At 42.0% G+C, this 13411-nt stretch overlaps 1 long non-coding RNA gene across 1 annotated transcript in view; it reads left to right on the forward strand.

Annotated features, from left to right (window-relative positions):
- Window positions 1-13411, forward strand: part of LOC309349736 — a 381203-nt gene that overhangs the window by 172324 nt on the left and 195468 nt on the right. The window lies entirely within an intron of this gene.

Consider the following 13411-nt stretch of genomic DNA (forward strand, 5'->3'; position numbering starts at 1 on the left):
CAAGAGTGGAGATAAAGGTCATGTCATAAGACAGCTATCAAATCCTTCCATTAGCTGATCATCTGTATTATTTATAAAGTCCTTTTCTGAAAGGCACCCTTGGATGTTGTGTAAAGGCGCTCCAATGAGAACAAGGCAACACAACTAAGCCTAAGGAAAACAAACCCAATGTGATTTTCCGGAAAGAACAACTAAATAACATGAAATATATGGGGTGTAGATAAAACAGAGCAGGGACCAAAACAACAACAAGAAGAATGAGGAATCAAGAGTCCAGAAAAGTCTCCAGGTCTTTAAGAGGTGTTAAAAACTGGATATTGTCTCTGCCTCTTGAACTACCCAGGGAAGCACATTCCAAAGGGCAGGTTCTACAACGGAGAATGCCTTCTTCTCTCTTGAACCTAGCGACAGTCCTCTGGTCATTGAATGAGCAGCATGGCTTCTTTGGAAGATATTGAGACTTGGCTTAGCATGAAGGCAGGTGGATTTAACCAAAGCAGCTAAATGGGTAGAAGAAATACCCTTCTGACGATTGGATGCTGAGCATGAACAACAGAGGCATGCTATTGACCTTCTTGAAAAGTTCCTCATTGGGGATAATAGGATACGTAGTCGAACAGCCTTTAGGACGTAGTCGAACAGCCTTTAGGACTACAGGTCCCCTTTCTGAGAAGTAGTTCTTCTTTAGCGCAGATTGATCCCTTTCAGTGGGTATAATCTATTCCTATTTCCAGAGGAGAAGGAACTCCTTTCTAAACATTGACTTTTTAGCCCCATCTTGTATCGCTAGAGAAGTTGTTACAGGAATTGATTCTGTAAGTACTGTTAGGCTCAGTCCACCATCCTTTTCTTTCAGTATGGCTTGCACGAGTCTTTCCTCCTCTTTTTCTATGAGCTTGTATATAAATCAGCCAAACCAAGGCAAGCCTCCTTGGGTCAAAAAGCCATGCCCGTCTGGGAGTCTGTTTAACTAATCATTCAAATTGGGGGGCAAGAAGAAAGGGTAAAAACAATAAACAACGTTCAAAGCTGGGTAATTAGGGGACCCATTGAAATCAGGAAACTGGGACAGCTCGAGAGGAACAGGAAGAACAGAGCCTGCTTTTACACATTTTAGTCAATTCATTAGGGGGAATTTGGAAAGAAATCAAACACTCTTGTTATTGCCTGTCTGAATGAAACAAAGCACTGTTGGCATTTGTTTCTGCTTGATGGTATTTTTTTTTTTTAAAAAAAAAGGACTCAGAAAAGCGCAAAAGATGTGTTCTATCTGTAGCTATAAAATATTCATAAAAGTAGGCAGTTCTGTCGCTTTTGGGGCTATAATGTTTTATCACATATGGGGCTATAGGGGAGTGATAAAAGCAGGCTGTTCTGTCAGTTACGGGGCTCTGGGGAGCAAAACTTCTGTGAATTGGCCCTGCACATTGACCTCGAATGTAATTTGTGTCTGTTGGGTACATGTGCTTAAGGCTATTGATTTGACTGGATTTGATTGGACTGAGTGCAGGATTGTATTTTAGTGCTATAATCCATCAAAGGAAACCCCTCTCCAGAAGCAAGCTTCTATGCATAAATTCCCCCATGGAGTGGCTTTGCACGTGCCCTAGGGTGCTGTGCTGGTGGTTTCTGTTGCTGCGTCTAGCTCTTGGGTCCACACCCGACATTACCTTTGCTGGACTAGATTATGTTCTTTTGAGCATTTATCCTCATTTGCTTCTACAAGGCTTATGTGGAGGTTAGACTATGCATGGTCTTTCCTGAGGATTTGTTCTGATTTATTTGTGGAATTGATATATAATAAAAAATTATTATTATTATTAATTAAATTTGTATAGTGCCCCATACCCATAGGTCTCAGGGCGGTTCACAACATAAAATTACAATATGCAAAACACAAAATACACATCATCCTGATGTGCTTGTGGGATGATTTCCCATTAATCATTCACTCATCCCACAGTTTTCAGTGCTCACCATATCACTTTCCTTACAGCAATAGGTCAGTTTCTTTTTTTAAAATGTAGATTGTTTTGCTAGGGTGACAGAGTGCTGTAATTCATTTTAATTGTGTTCATCTAAATTTCTGGTACGAACTTGACTCCCGCCTGCAAAGTAGTGACAATCTGGAGGCAGGCTAGCACCAAACACACAGTGAGGAACTAAGGATGGGGAGAAATTTGATTCATTCACATTTAAAGGTGAACCTCTCTTATTCATAGAATCATAGAATTTTCGAGTTTGAAGGAACCATGAAAGTCACCTAGTCCAACCCCCTGCAATGCAGGAATCTTTTTGCCCAACGTGGGGCTCGAACCCACAACCTTGAGAATAAGAGTCTCATGCTCTACCGATTGATGTACTTTCCAAAACAATACGTGAACAAAATGTAGCCATCCTTTTGAAATTTGCACTTCTCTGAATTTTGCAATGCAGTTCTCCAGCCAGTGTGTGCAGAAAATCACATACTGAGGTAAACTTTACATTAAAATGCATAAACTGGTGAAAATAACATACAAAATGCACAATTGCATACATATAACGGTGGTAATTGAGACTGGGGGTACCCTGATCATACTTGGTGTTCTCTGTTTCAATCCCAGTCGCATTTCCCGCAGTGAGATTCCAGACATGTTTCTCATTGATTATTTATTTATTTATTTTATTTATTTTATTATTACAATTAAAACCCATCTTTTGAGTGCATGGATTTGTCCCTCTTCATATTATCCTCGCAACAACCTGGTGAGGCGGGTTTGGTGGAGAGGTAAAAAGAGAGCTGGGGATTGGCCCAAGGTCACTCAGTGTGCCGAGTGGGGATTTGAACCCTGGTCTCCCAGGTCATAGTCTGGCCCTCTAACCGCTATAGCACACTGGCTCTGTGTTCCAGACACAAATGTGTGGACCACTGGAAAGCAGGTGGTGGCGAGGTAGTTGCAATGGAAAAGCAGTGATAGAGAAAGGGTTAGGTGCACTCCAAATCTTTCTCCCTGAAAAAGGCCTCCTTTTGATTGCTGCTGTGTGAGTATAAGTGAAGTGGTTTGGGAACACTCAAAAAGCGGGATATAAAATGCAGAGTATTGTGTTTATTATGTCTATTTCTGTATTAAAGGAGAACGATGGAGATAGGAAGAAAGGGAAAAAATAGCAAGGAGTGGCTAGATGGCAATGCTGCAGCGAAATTAAAATCTCATTCCAATATATTATAATAAAATATACATTAACATTTAAGTTTGATGTCAAGGGACGTAGTTTAGTTCTATGAGGCTGGAGTCAAAATTTTTATACGGAGGAATAAATCTTGCAAAATATACTCAGCTGGGCTTTTTGAATAGAAATAGAATATTAGTGGAAGATGGGGACACAATAGATTACCAGATTTTTGTGAACTGACTGATATTAACATGCTTCTGAAATGTTAATTTATATTTCCATGGGTAGGAGCTGGAGTGCAGACTTAAAACCTGCTAAAAGATTAGAATATGAAACAAGGGGAAATGGGATTTTGCTGTAAACCTGAATTGCCCAGCAGGTTTTCGAAACTGGAACCCATTCAGTCTGACAGCTACAGATAGAAGGCAGCTTCTCATGATACTTTTCCTACGTACTCAGTCTGCCCGAGTTCAGTGCACACATGCTGCCATGTTTGCGCACGTTTCTTGGCGTGTTTCACCTTTAAGATTGTTTTCTTCACCCTGCGTTGGACCACAGGCTCACCTTGTGCCCTTTGAGTTTCCCCATCTTTGGCTCCAGCCTCCTAGCACCCCTTTTAAGCAGGAAGAGGATGTTAGCAAGCTGATGGACCTCTTCTGCTGAAAGCTCCTTAGCGTTTATGACTTGTGTACGCTTTATGATTTTTCTTCTTTCTCCCTGAGGGTGCTTCCTCATGGGAGCTTCATTGTGAACTTGGTGACACTCCTGCATGCAAGCTTTCCCCCTTTGAAACACCATCCCACACCCCTTTCCCATTTAATCCTGAATTACCATTTCCACGTTTGTTTGATTTATTGGATTTCCCACAGAAATGGAAAATAATAGGTAAATAATATGGTATGGCATTTTGATGAGGACAATGTTATGTGGATGCTGCACAGAACATGCAGGCGTGAACATCGCCAAGTCCCCAATACACTCCCCTGTGGAAATGCCCTCAATCCCGCAAGCTTGTTTATTTTTTATTTATTTGTCAGATTTAGATCCTGCCTATCCCCCCAAACGAGCCCAAGGTGGCAAAGAGATGAAAACAGAAACAAAGTGAAAACATTATCAAACAGTTAAAGCAGTCGGAATCCAATTACGGTTAAAAAGCGCCTAAAAGCAGCTACAGTTAAAAACATTCTTCTAACCCTTGATCTCAGGGTTACCAGGAACTGTATTCTTTGGTTGCCAGATGCCTGGGGAAGCAGGACTGTTTTCAAAATCCTCCTGATATTTAAGAATGACGGAGACAGGTGCATCTCACTAGGGAGGGCATTCCACAGCTGAGGAACCACCACTGAGAAGGCCCTGTCAAGGCTCAGTTCCTCGGTGAAGGCACCACCAAGAAGGCCTCACCCACTGGTTGTAGGGTCTGAGACGGTTGGTATCTGATAGTTGGTTTGTGTGCCCTTCCTCTTTCCCCTAGATTTCTGTGCTGCCCATGTATCAGGTTTCTCCCTGACAAAAAACACAACACAACACACACAAGTGGCAGATGGGCATGGTGCCCCCACCTTGGACCACTTCATTTAAAAAGATTTTAGTGTTTGCAGTTTTAGTGGTTAACAAAGTGAGCTTTGAGCTTGGAAGTCCCTATTGCAAGTCCCTGTTAAGCCAATATTTGTCAGCCTTCTATCTAACATGGGGATGATAATACGGTTTCAATGCTACTGTCATCTCTGTTCCAACCAGTCAAGAAATATGCTATTGGGATTCAGGCAGAAGGCACCAAGTAGTTTATCAGCAAAGGGGTGAAGCTGCTTGATCCTAAACCACTTGGTATATTCTGCTAGCGGAGGGAGGGAGGGAAAGATGGATGGATGAGTTTGAGGCAACGGGGAAAAGAAGGGGAGGGGAAAGTCTTTGCTGTTGCCAAGGTAATACATATTATCTCAAATGGAGATGCTGGGAACTGTGTCTGCAGTTCACTGTTCCCTCCTCTCACTGCAGTTTCCTACCCAGGTAGCCTGCCTTCAACAGGTAGTTAAGTTGGGAGTTCTAGAGCCCCCAATTGCCCAGAGATCCTTCAAAATTTGAATGGTGAATGAACAAAAGATAAATCTGCATCTATAAGAAGGTTTGAATATGAGGGGAAAGACTATGATCCTGTGTATAGGTGGGGTTTTCTCCATCTTTCCAGTGATTGTTTAAGCCTTTCTCTCTATTTCTACCCTTTTCTCAGCATGTCATTCTTTTCTGTTACCCTGGATTGAATTTCTTGCTCCCAGGTACCTTCTGTTTCCCCTCTGATTGTCTCACTTATTTGAAGTTCCTGGTGAGATACACACACACGGTGGTACCTTGGGTTAAGTACTTAATTCGTTCCGGAGGTCCATTCTTAACCTGAAACTGTTCTTAACCTGAGGTACCATTTTAGCTAATGGGGCCTCCCGCTGCTGCCGTGCTGCGGGAGCACAATTTCTGTTCTCATCCTGAAGCAAAGTTCTTAACCCGAGGTACTATTTCTGGGTTAGTGGAGTCTGTAACCTGAAGCGTCTGTAATCTGAAGCATATGTAACCCGAGGTACCACTGTATATATATACCAACTCTTAAGGCACCTGTGTTACTGATCAGTGCCTGTGGTTGACATCATTTCTGCCATGGTTGCTGCATCTTTAGCAACTGCAGAAAGCTTCTCATCACTGCATCTTTCAGCTGGGAAAAGCTTCTCCAGTCAAATTTAGGCCATGCAGCTATAGATGGCAAGCATTTCACCAGCACAAAATCTTCATATATAAAAGCAGATGTATGTAGGACTGAAGCGTGAATGTGAAATATTGAGATGTCTGGATAGATTGGGAAAGCTTATCTTCAGGATATGCTTCTTGTCTTCAGGATCTTCTTTGCACTCCATAGTACTGTATCTTCCCACCTTGCAGCCAAAACATTAGGGAGAGGGCCTATCTCCTTATATGCAGGGATTTAAAATAATAATATGTGAACATTCAAGCACGAGTTCCCTAACCTGCTTCCCAAAGTGCTATAACCTAGGACAGGGGTGGCTAACCTGGTGCTGTCCAGATCAGTTCACTGCAGTTGCTGGGCGGGGGGGGGGGGGGCAGGCAGGGACAAATCTACCTGTCCTACACCCCCTAAGTGAACTTGTTGCCAGTGTTGAAGTAAGGTTTAACTGCTGGCCTGGTTGCCTTCAATGTGACTTTGTGTGTGTGGAGGAGGGAGAAGTTTGTTTTCTGCCTCAGGCAACAATATGTCTTGGGCCCGCCTTGTTCGGGGTTTCTAGCTAATCACTTCCATTTACCCTGACCATTGGGCATGCTGACTGACACTGATGGGAGTTGAAGTCGAACAGTATCTGGAGAGCAGCAGCTTAGCTACCCTTGCTCTAGGAAAAACAAAACAAAACATGTACTACTTGATTCTGTTGCATGCAGAAAGTACAAGCCGGCAAAGTTTCCTCCTAAGTATAATATATAGTATAATATTTGCTTCACCATTCTCCGTGGAAATTTTCTGCAGAGGCACAGTAGACAACAGGACCTGAAGAGGGCAGTAAAGATATGTCATTCTTTTCATTGCATTCACTCTCTTGATTGTACATTGTGTCGGGAAACCGCACCTCTGGCCGGCACATCTTCTGAGGCGTTAAACATTTCTGCAGCTATGCCGTAGAAAATATATTGCTGGGTCAATGAAATCTTTTGTCAAGATTTATCCACCTAGATCTCACCCCTTCACATGACAATGCAGAATTGGAAGCCTTGTCCATCACTCATTTTCTGCAAGTAGCGGGTGGATAATGAATCTCCTAAGCCAGCCAGAGTTCAGCCAGGTCATCTGCCTGAGATAAGATCATCATTTAGTTCTGCAAACGGATGAAAGTAATAATTTTACAGGTTGCCAAGAAATGAAATATGCTATTTTCATACTTTGTCTTAACAATTTCAGAGAGGCCAAGTTCCCATCAGTAAAAGACCAATGGGATTTCTCTTGTAGGACGGAGGCTTAATTTTTCCAATCATTTGTCTTGAGAGCGGCTTGGCAGCTAGGTTTAAATGGAAAACGTAGGTAATCTTATATGTGAATCTTATAGGAAAGGAGGGGGAAAGGGACAAACGTACTTATAGAACAGCCTGAGTCAAAATACCTTATAAATTTGTTGGACGGAGTCTGCTGCAAACCTTTCCCTTAGAGGAAAAAGCACTTTATTTTTCCAAAAATTAACATAGTTTTAACTCTGAAATGCTACGTTTCCCATCACAATTAAAAATATGAAATCTGGAGAGAGATTAAAATCAGATCAGTTTAAACCACATATATATTTAGATGCTTGGCAATATTTTTTAAAGGACTCATACAGTCATTTATATAGTCAGGGAGATGCAGCAGTTTGGGGGCTAGCAAAAGAAAATATAAGGGAAAGGAAAGGAAAGGAAAAGGAGGGATCATAAAACCAGGCATATGAACCCAAGCTCAGCTCAGGTGGGATGATGCAAATTAAGGCAGATGTATATTTGTTAACCTGTCTTGCATGTGGTTCCTAGGTGGTCTTCCTCATCCAAGCAGTACTCAGGACCAGATTTCCTTTTTTTGATCTCAGTTACATCATGTACTTTGAGACCATTTTCTGGAAAAGAGAAATTGCAGTTTCCAGGCAGTGCCAAAACACTGTGAAGCCAAATAAAATATATGTGAGGGTGACAGATAATTGCAACATAAGCCCTCGTCAGATTTGCATTAAGTTCTGGGCTATAAGGAGCAGTATCAAGTACTGACTACATTCCACGAAGGGGCAGGATTCATTTTCTTCATACAACTTCACACAACTTGACAACTTGTGTCGTTACAAAGTGATGCCTTTGCTTTTGCCACCCTATCGCTCACTTCTCGCACTCTCTATTCCAAGAATTGACAACCATTTTGGCCAGTGGGCATATCTGGAATTTTGAGGAAGTGTTGGTGTGCGTCAGTCACAGAATGGCTGCTGTGTGGTGTGTGGCAAAACACAAAATGGTTGTCACATCTAAAAAGAGCAGAAAGAGACAGGAACAACAACAACAAAAGGTGGAGACATCTTCCCTGTCAATGGAAGAAGATACCTATACTGGCTGTCTCCATCCTTGCTCACAAACAAAATGTCTTTGTACCTCTCCCCTTTGAAGAATGGAAGGAAAGGTGGGTGCTCAGTCCTGGCATCCAATGAAATGTGGTCATGCTTAAAGAGCACGTGTTCAGTGTAAGAGAGGCCAAGTCTGTGCAAAAAGAAATCAGCAGGAAGGGTAAAGTCTGTCCTGTGTTTGGATTTTTGATGGAATATTTACTGAGAACTTTTGTGGGTGCCATAGGAACTATTGGCAGACACACTGGTGCCTGCAAGCACTGGGCTCATGATCCCAGCCTGAAAAAAAATTGACTCTCAGATGCTTCCGGAAGAAGTCTTTGCCCTGTTCAAGTAATTTTTCATCTTCATTATTATCCTGTTAGTAGTTCATGAATGCAGCAAGTATGCTAGCAGTGCTGCTGATGTGATTTCAAGACTCGTCTTGGTGGCTTCACGTGGAGCTCATGTTGTCTTTGGAGAGCAAGCAAAGCTTTTGGTTCACTCACTTCTATTTTTAGGAGAGCAGCTAAAAACATAAGACACATCAGTGTTTGGGTTTTCAGTATAGGGCTCATAAAATTCATTTCTAAATACAATGCTAGGATGGGTCTTCACACACTTCCATAAAGGCAAATGTCAATGGCTGAGTGTGAGTGTCCATAATTTCCCTTTATGTATTGGCCACGGTATGCAAGAACTGTATTACAATAGTTCATTCGAATGATCGGATCAGCTAGAATACTTTATAAGAAGTTTTGCTAAATAGCAATGGCTAGGAAGTATCTGTTGACCTTCAGCATGAGAAGTTGAGAACAGCACAATCCTGATGGAAAACTCATGACTCTGCTACTTAAAAAAATTTCCACCACCATTATCCTAATCCTTATACAAAGCAACTACTCTGTTCCAAACTTAAAAATGGAAAGCGTTAATATGGTGGTCAACAAAAGAGGCTTAAAGACTGTCTCAAGGCAAATTTTTTAAAAAATGTTGTATCAACACCAACAATTGGAAAACACTTGCCTGTGAGCGCTCCAATTGGAGAACAGCCTTTACCAAAGGTGTCATGGGCTTTGAAGACACCTAAACTCAGGATGCAAGGAAGAAACACTTGGCAAATCCACACCGTGATCAATTCCCACCCGGAAACCAATGTCCCCACCGTGGAAGAACGTGTGGATCCAGAATTCACCTCCACAGTCACTTATGAACTCATTGTTAAAACCGCGTTTATGGAAGACAATCTTACTCAGCTACGAGTGATCGCCAAAGAAGAATCCTTATACTGCATTTTTATCCATATACACAATCTTACTGTATAATCCTATGCATGGTTACTCAGAAGTAAATCTCACTGAAAACAGGCCACTCCCAGGTAGCTGTGTATATAGGACCTCAGCGTCAGTTGCCCAAATATTTATTTATTTAGTTTAATTATAGTAAGCAGCCTATAAATTAACAGCTTTCTGTTTAATTATTTGCTTATCCTTTGAGAGTTAATTTTATTGTGTACTATTCTAATGGATTACTTTATTTGATATAAGCTGTTTATTTTTAAAGTTATGTTTTTATTATGACTTTTTGTACTGGATCAGATTGTTACAAAGTGTGTGATCTTTGTTGTATATGTTGTTGTTTCTTTAGCTTGTAAATCGTCTTGTGTATAGTAATATAGGAAGGTGGGATGCAAATTAAAAGTAAAATGAAATGAAATCCACAGATCTCAAGGTGGTTTACAATAAGGAAAATCAAAAGCACAATCCAAATACTTATATATCCACCAGGCACAGTAATAATGAGCTGGCATTATTGCCACCTCTATATTGCAGAGGAGCAAAGGGGTGAAAATTATGACTTGCAGTGTTATTGAACTTTCTTCCTGGCTTCTTTTCGACTCGACGGCCCTCACGTTTGCAATGTTCTTATTCTCTCTGTCCTTCCTGCACTGATCCCATTAGTTGACCTGTTCTGATATTACTGTGGAGCATCACAACAAACAACTTCCACCCCGATGCCATTGACAAAGTGGTTCTTGTGTCACAGATAGGATTGGCAACTATGAGATCTTATAGGAAACATTACAATGTGACATTGTGGGCAATGTTGGCAAATTAAACCTCTTCATCTACGGCATGGCTTTTCAGATGCGTATGTTTTGTAGCAGATTGAGTGAGTAACTTCAGAGCCTTTCCCTAGCAGTGAATAAATAGAATTTTGTTGTTGTGGTTGCTTACCTGTATGGTTTTTCTTGGGGGGTGGGAGTGGAGAGGGTGGGTTGAAGGGGCTGAAGCTGAGAACTAATGGCTTGCCCAAAGACTTCTAGCATATTCAGAAATCTAAAATAGGAATTTCTAGTCCCAAATGTCTCTTTTAACACTTTACAAACCCAGATTATTCCAGAAGGTATGGAGGGCCAAACTAATATAAATGTGCTGATCTCTTTTTAAACCTAAACAGCTGCTGTGAGCCCCCATCAAGATTGTACTGTGATTCATGGGGAAGAGAGATCAGCCCCTTTCTTCCATGCTGTGGTCCAAATGAAAATTGCCCCCACTAAGCTGCCATTTGCTTTGAGAGAGAAGCTCCTATTGGCTACAGTGAAAGCTTCCCAACAGTGGCAAATAGCAGCTGGAGGGGAGGGGGATTTCCATTGGGACTGTGACAGTGGGAAGAGTTAACCTGTGCCCTGTGTGCCACAGTCCCAGTCCCAATCACCCTCCCCACACAGCAGCTATTAAGAGTAGGAAAAAAGAGAGGGACATCCCCTTTTGTTTGTTCATTTGTTTCTTAACATTTATATGCCACTTGAATGTAATAAAACCTCTTAAGTGGTTTATAAAAAACAAACAAATCCTAAACACTAAAACTATTAGTAAAAAAATAGGTTTTTTAAAACATCCAAAAATAACTAGAAAACAACAGCGAGTAAAAAAGTGAAAACACATGTCAGCATTCTACATATCTGGATAGGATTCCCCAAGCCAGTGATGGCCAAACCTGGCCCTCCAGCTGTTTTGGGACTACAATTCCCATCATCCCTGACCACTGGTCCTGTTAGCTAGGGATGATGGGAGTTATAGTCCCAAAACAGCTGGAAGGCCAAGTTTGGCCATCACTGCCCTAAGCAAAGGGAAGCTGAAAGGAGTACAATGAAGGCAGCTGCTTGATGTCAATAGGCAGGGAGTTCTGAAGAGCACATGCTGCTACACTAGCAGACTGATTTCTTAGAAGTGCAGAACGAGTATTATGCAGTACCTGTAGCAGTGCCAGTTTCACAGATTGAGTATGCATATATGGCGTTATGTGATCCTCCAAGGCAACTGGTTCCAAGCTGTTAAGGACTTAATATACTAATTGTAAGGCCTGGAACTTGGCCCAGTAACACACAGGCAGCCAGGGTAAAACCCTGAGCAGAGGTGTTATATGATGACCCAGTCTCACTCTTGTCAGCAACCATGCTGTAGCATTCTGCACTGGGTCAAACCTAAGGTAAGCCCCACTTTGAGTGTGCTGAGCTACTGTGGCAGTGACTTCCAATGACACCTTTGACTTCCAGTGACGCCTTGAGTATCCCATCTCATTTGGCCCTAGCAGAGGACTCCAGTTGGCCGTTGCTGCTCCTTGGGTTTTGAGGCATCTGCTAATGTGTTACTTTTGGCATTCTAAGCCATGCAGGAAAGCTGTGTTTATAGCATTCAACAGTCCCCAGAGGTTGTGGAATTCGGTTTTGCATGTTGTCTTGCACCAATTGCCTGCTTCCAGTTTGCACTGCTATAAACAGGTACTTTGATTGCTTATGTTATGGTACATCGAACACATGCAGATGAGCACCACTGTTTATCATCACAATTCTTGCATACCCTTGACCATAAAAACTGGAATGCCTGGATTGCATCTTATATCTTGGGTGGTCTCCCTCCCTCCCTCTCTCTCTCTCTCTCTCTCTCAATTTAAATGCTTTGTTGTAGAGCAGACTTTTGAAGCAGGATCCAAGACAAAACTCCTCATAATTAGTAGAATGCACTACAAGAGGCAGAGACGAATAAACTGAAATTTGACCAGTTTTCTGCAAGGACAAATTTGCAGAGCGTGAGCCTGTAATTCTAAAACATGAGAGGGAAGAAGCCAATATCTGCATAACTGGAGACACCAAGGAGAACCCTGATAAGATTTTTATAATGTACTTCGTGCTTTACATGGTATCTTAAAATGGAAGCAAATGAGTTTTTTAAAAATATGTTGGGCAGCTGTATGGATATATATATATTTAAGTACTATGGATTGAAGCCAATTGTGTTTATTATGCATTATCCTGCCAGAACGTCACCTAAATATGCAACCAGGGCTTGATCATCATTTTATTCATTTGTTACATTTATATACCATTTTTTTCTGCCATGGGGCTCAAGGTGGTAAACATGGTTCCCCTCTTTCCCATTTCCTCTCCACTGCAACCCTGTGAGGTTGGTTAGGCTGATAGATGACAATGATGGGTCCAAGGTGATGCAGTGAGCTTGATGGCTCAGTGGGGATTCAATCCCTGAAGAGTAGAAGAAGAGTTCGGATTTGATATCCTGCTTTATCACTACCCTAAGGAGTCTCAAAGTGGATAACTATCTCCTTTCTCTTCCTCCCCTACAACAAACACTCTGTGAGGTGAGTGGGGCTGAGAGACTTCAGAGAAGTGTGACTGGCCCAAGGTCACCCAGCAGCTGCATGTGGAGGAGCGGAGACGCGAACCCGGTTCACCAGATTACGAGTCTACTGCTCTTAACCACTATACCACACTGGCTCTCTGGTCTCCCAGGTCTTAGTTCAACACTGTAACCATTACCTAGAATATTTATTCTGGATCAGATTGGCTAGTATTTAACCCCTTCCCCTTTTTGTATTTGTCTTCCTGACTTCTGTAAGGCATAGCTTGCTTGCCTGATTCAATTTGCTCTGCAGGCACCTTTAGATTATGCAAGTGGTCTCTGATTGTAGCAGCATCAGCCTCCATCGGCGTGGTAATGTGTGGGTGGTCTTACCTTTTAGTCCCTTCTGAATGTGGCTCGATGATGAACACTAATGCAAGGACACTTTGCAAGATTACAAATGAGCCACATAGGTTGGATTGGAAGGAACAAATTTGGAGCTGGAGGGTTAGATTA

The sequence above is a fragment of the Podarcis erhardii genome (genome assembly GCF_964252035.2).
Source record: "Podarcis erhardii genome assembly, chromosome: 9".
Taxonomy (NCBI): Eukaryota; Metazoa; Chordata; class Lepidosauria; order Squamata; family Lacertidae; genus Podarcis; species Podarcis erhardii.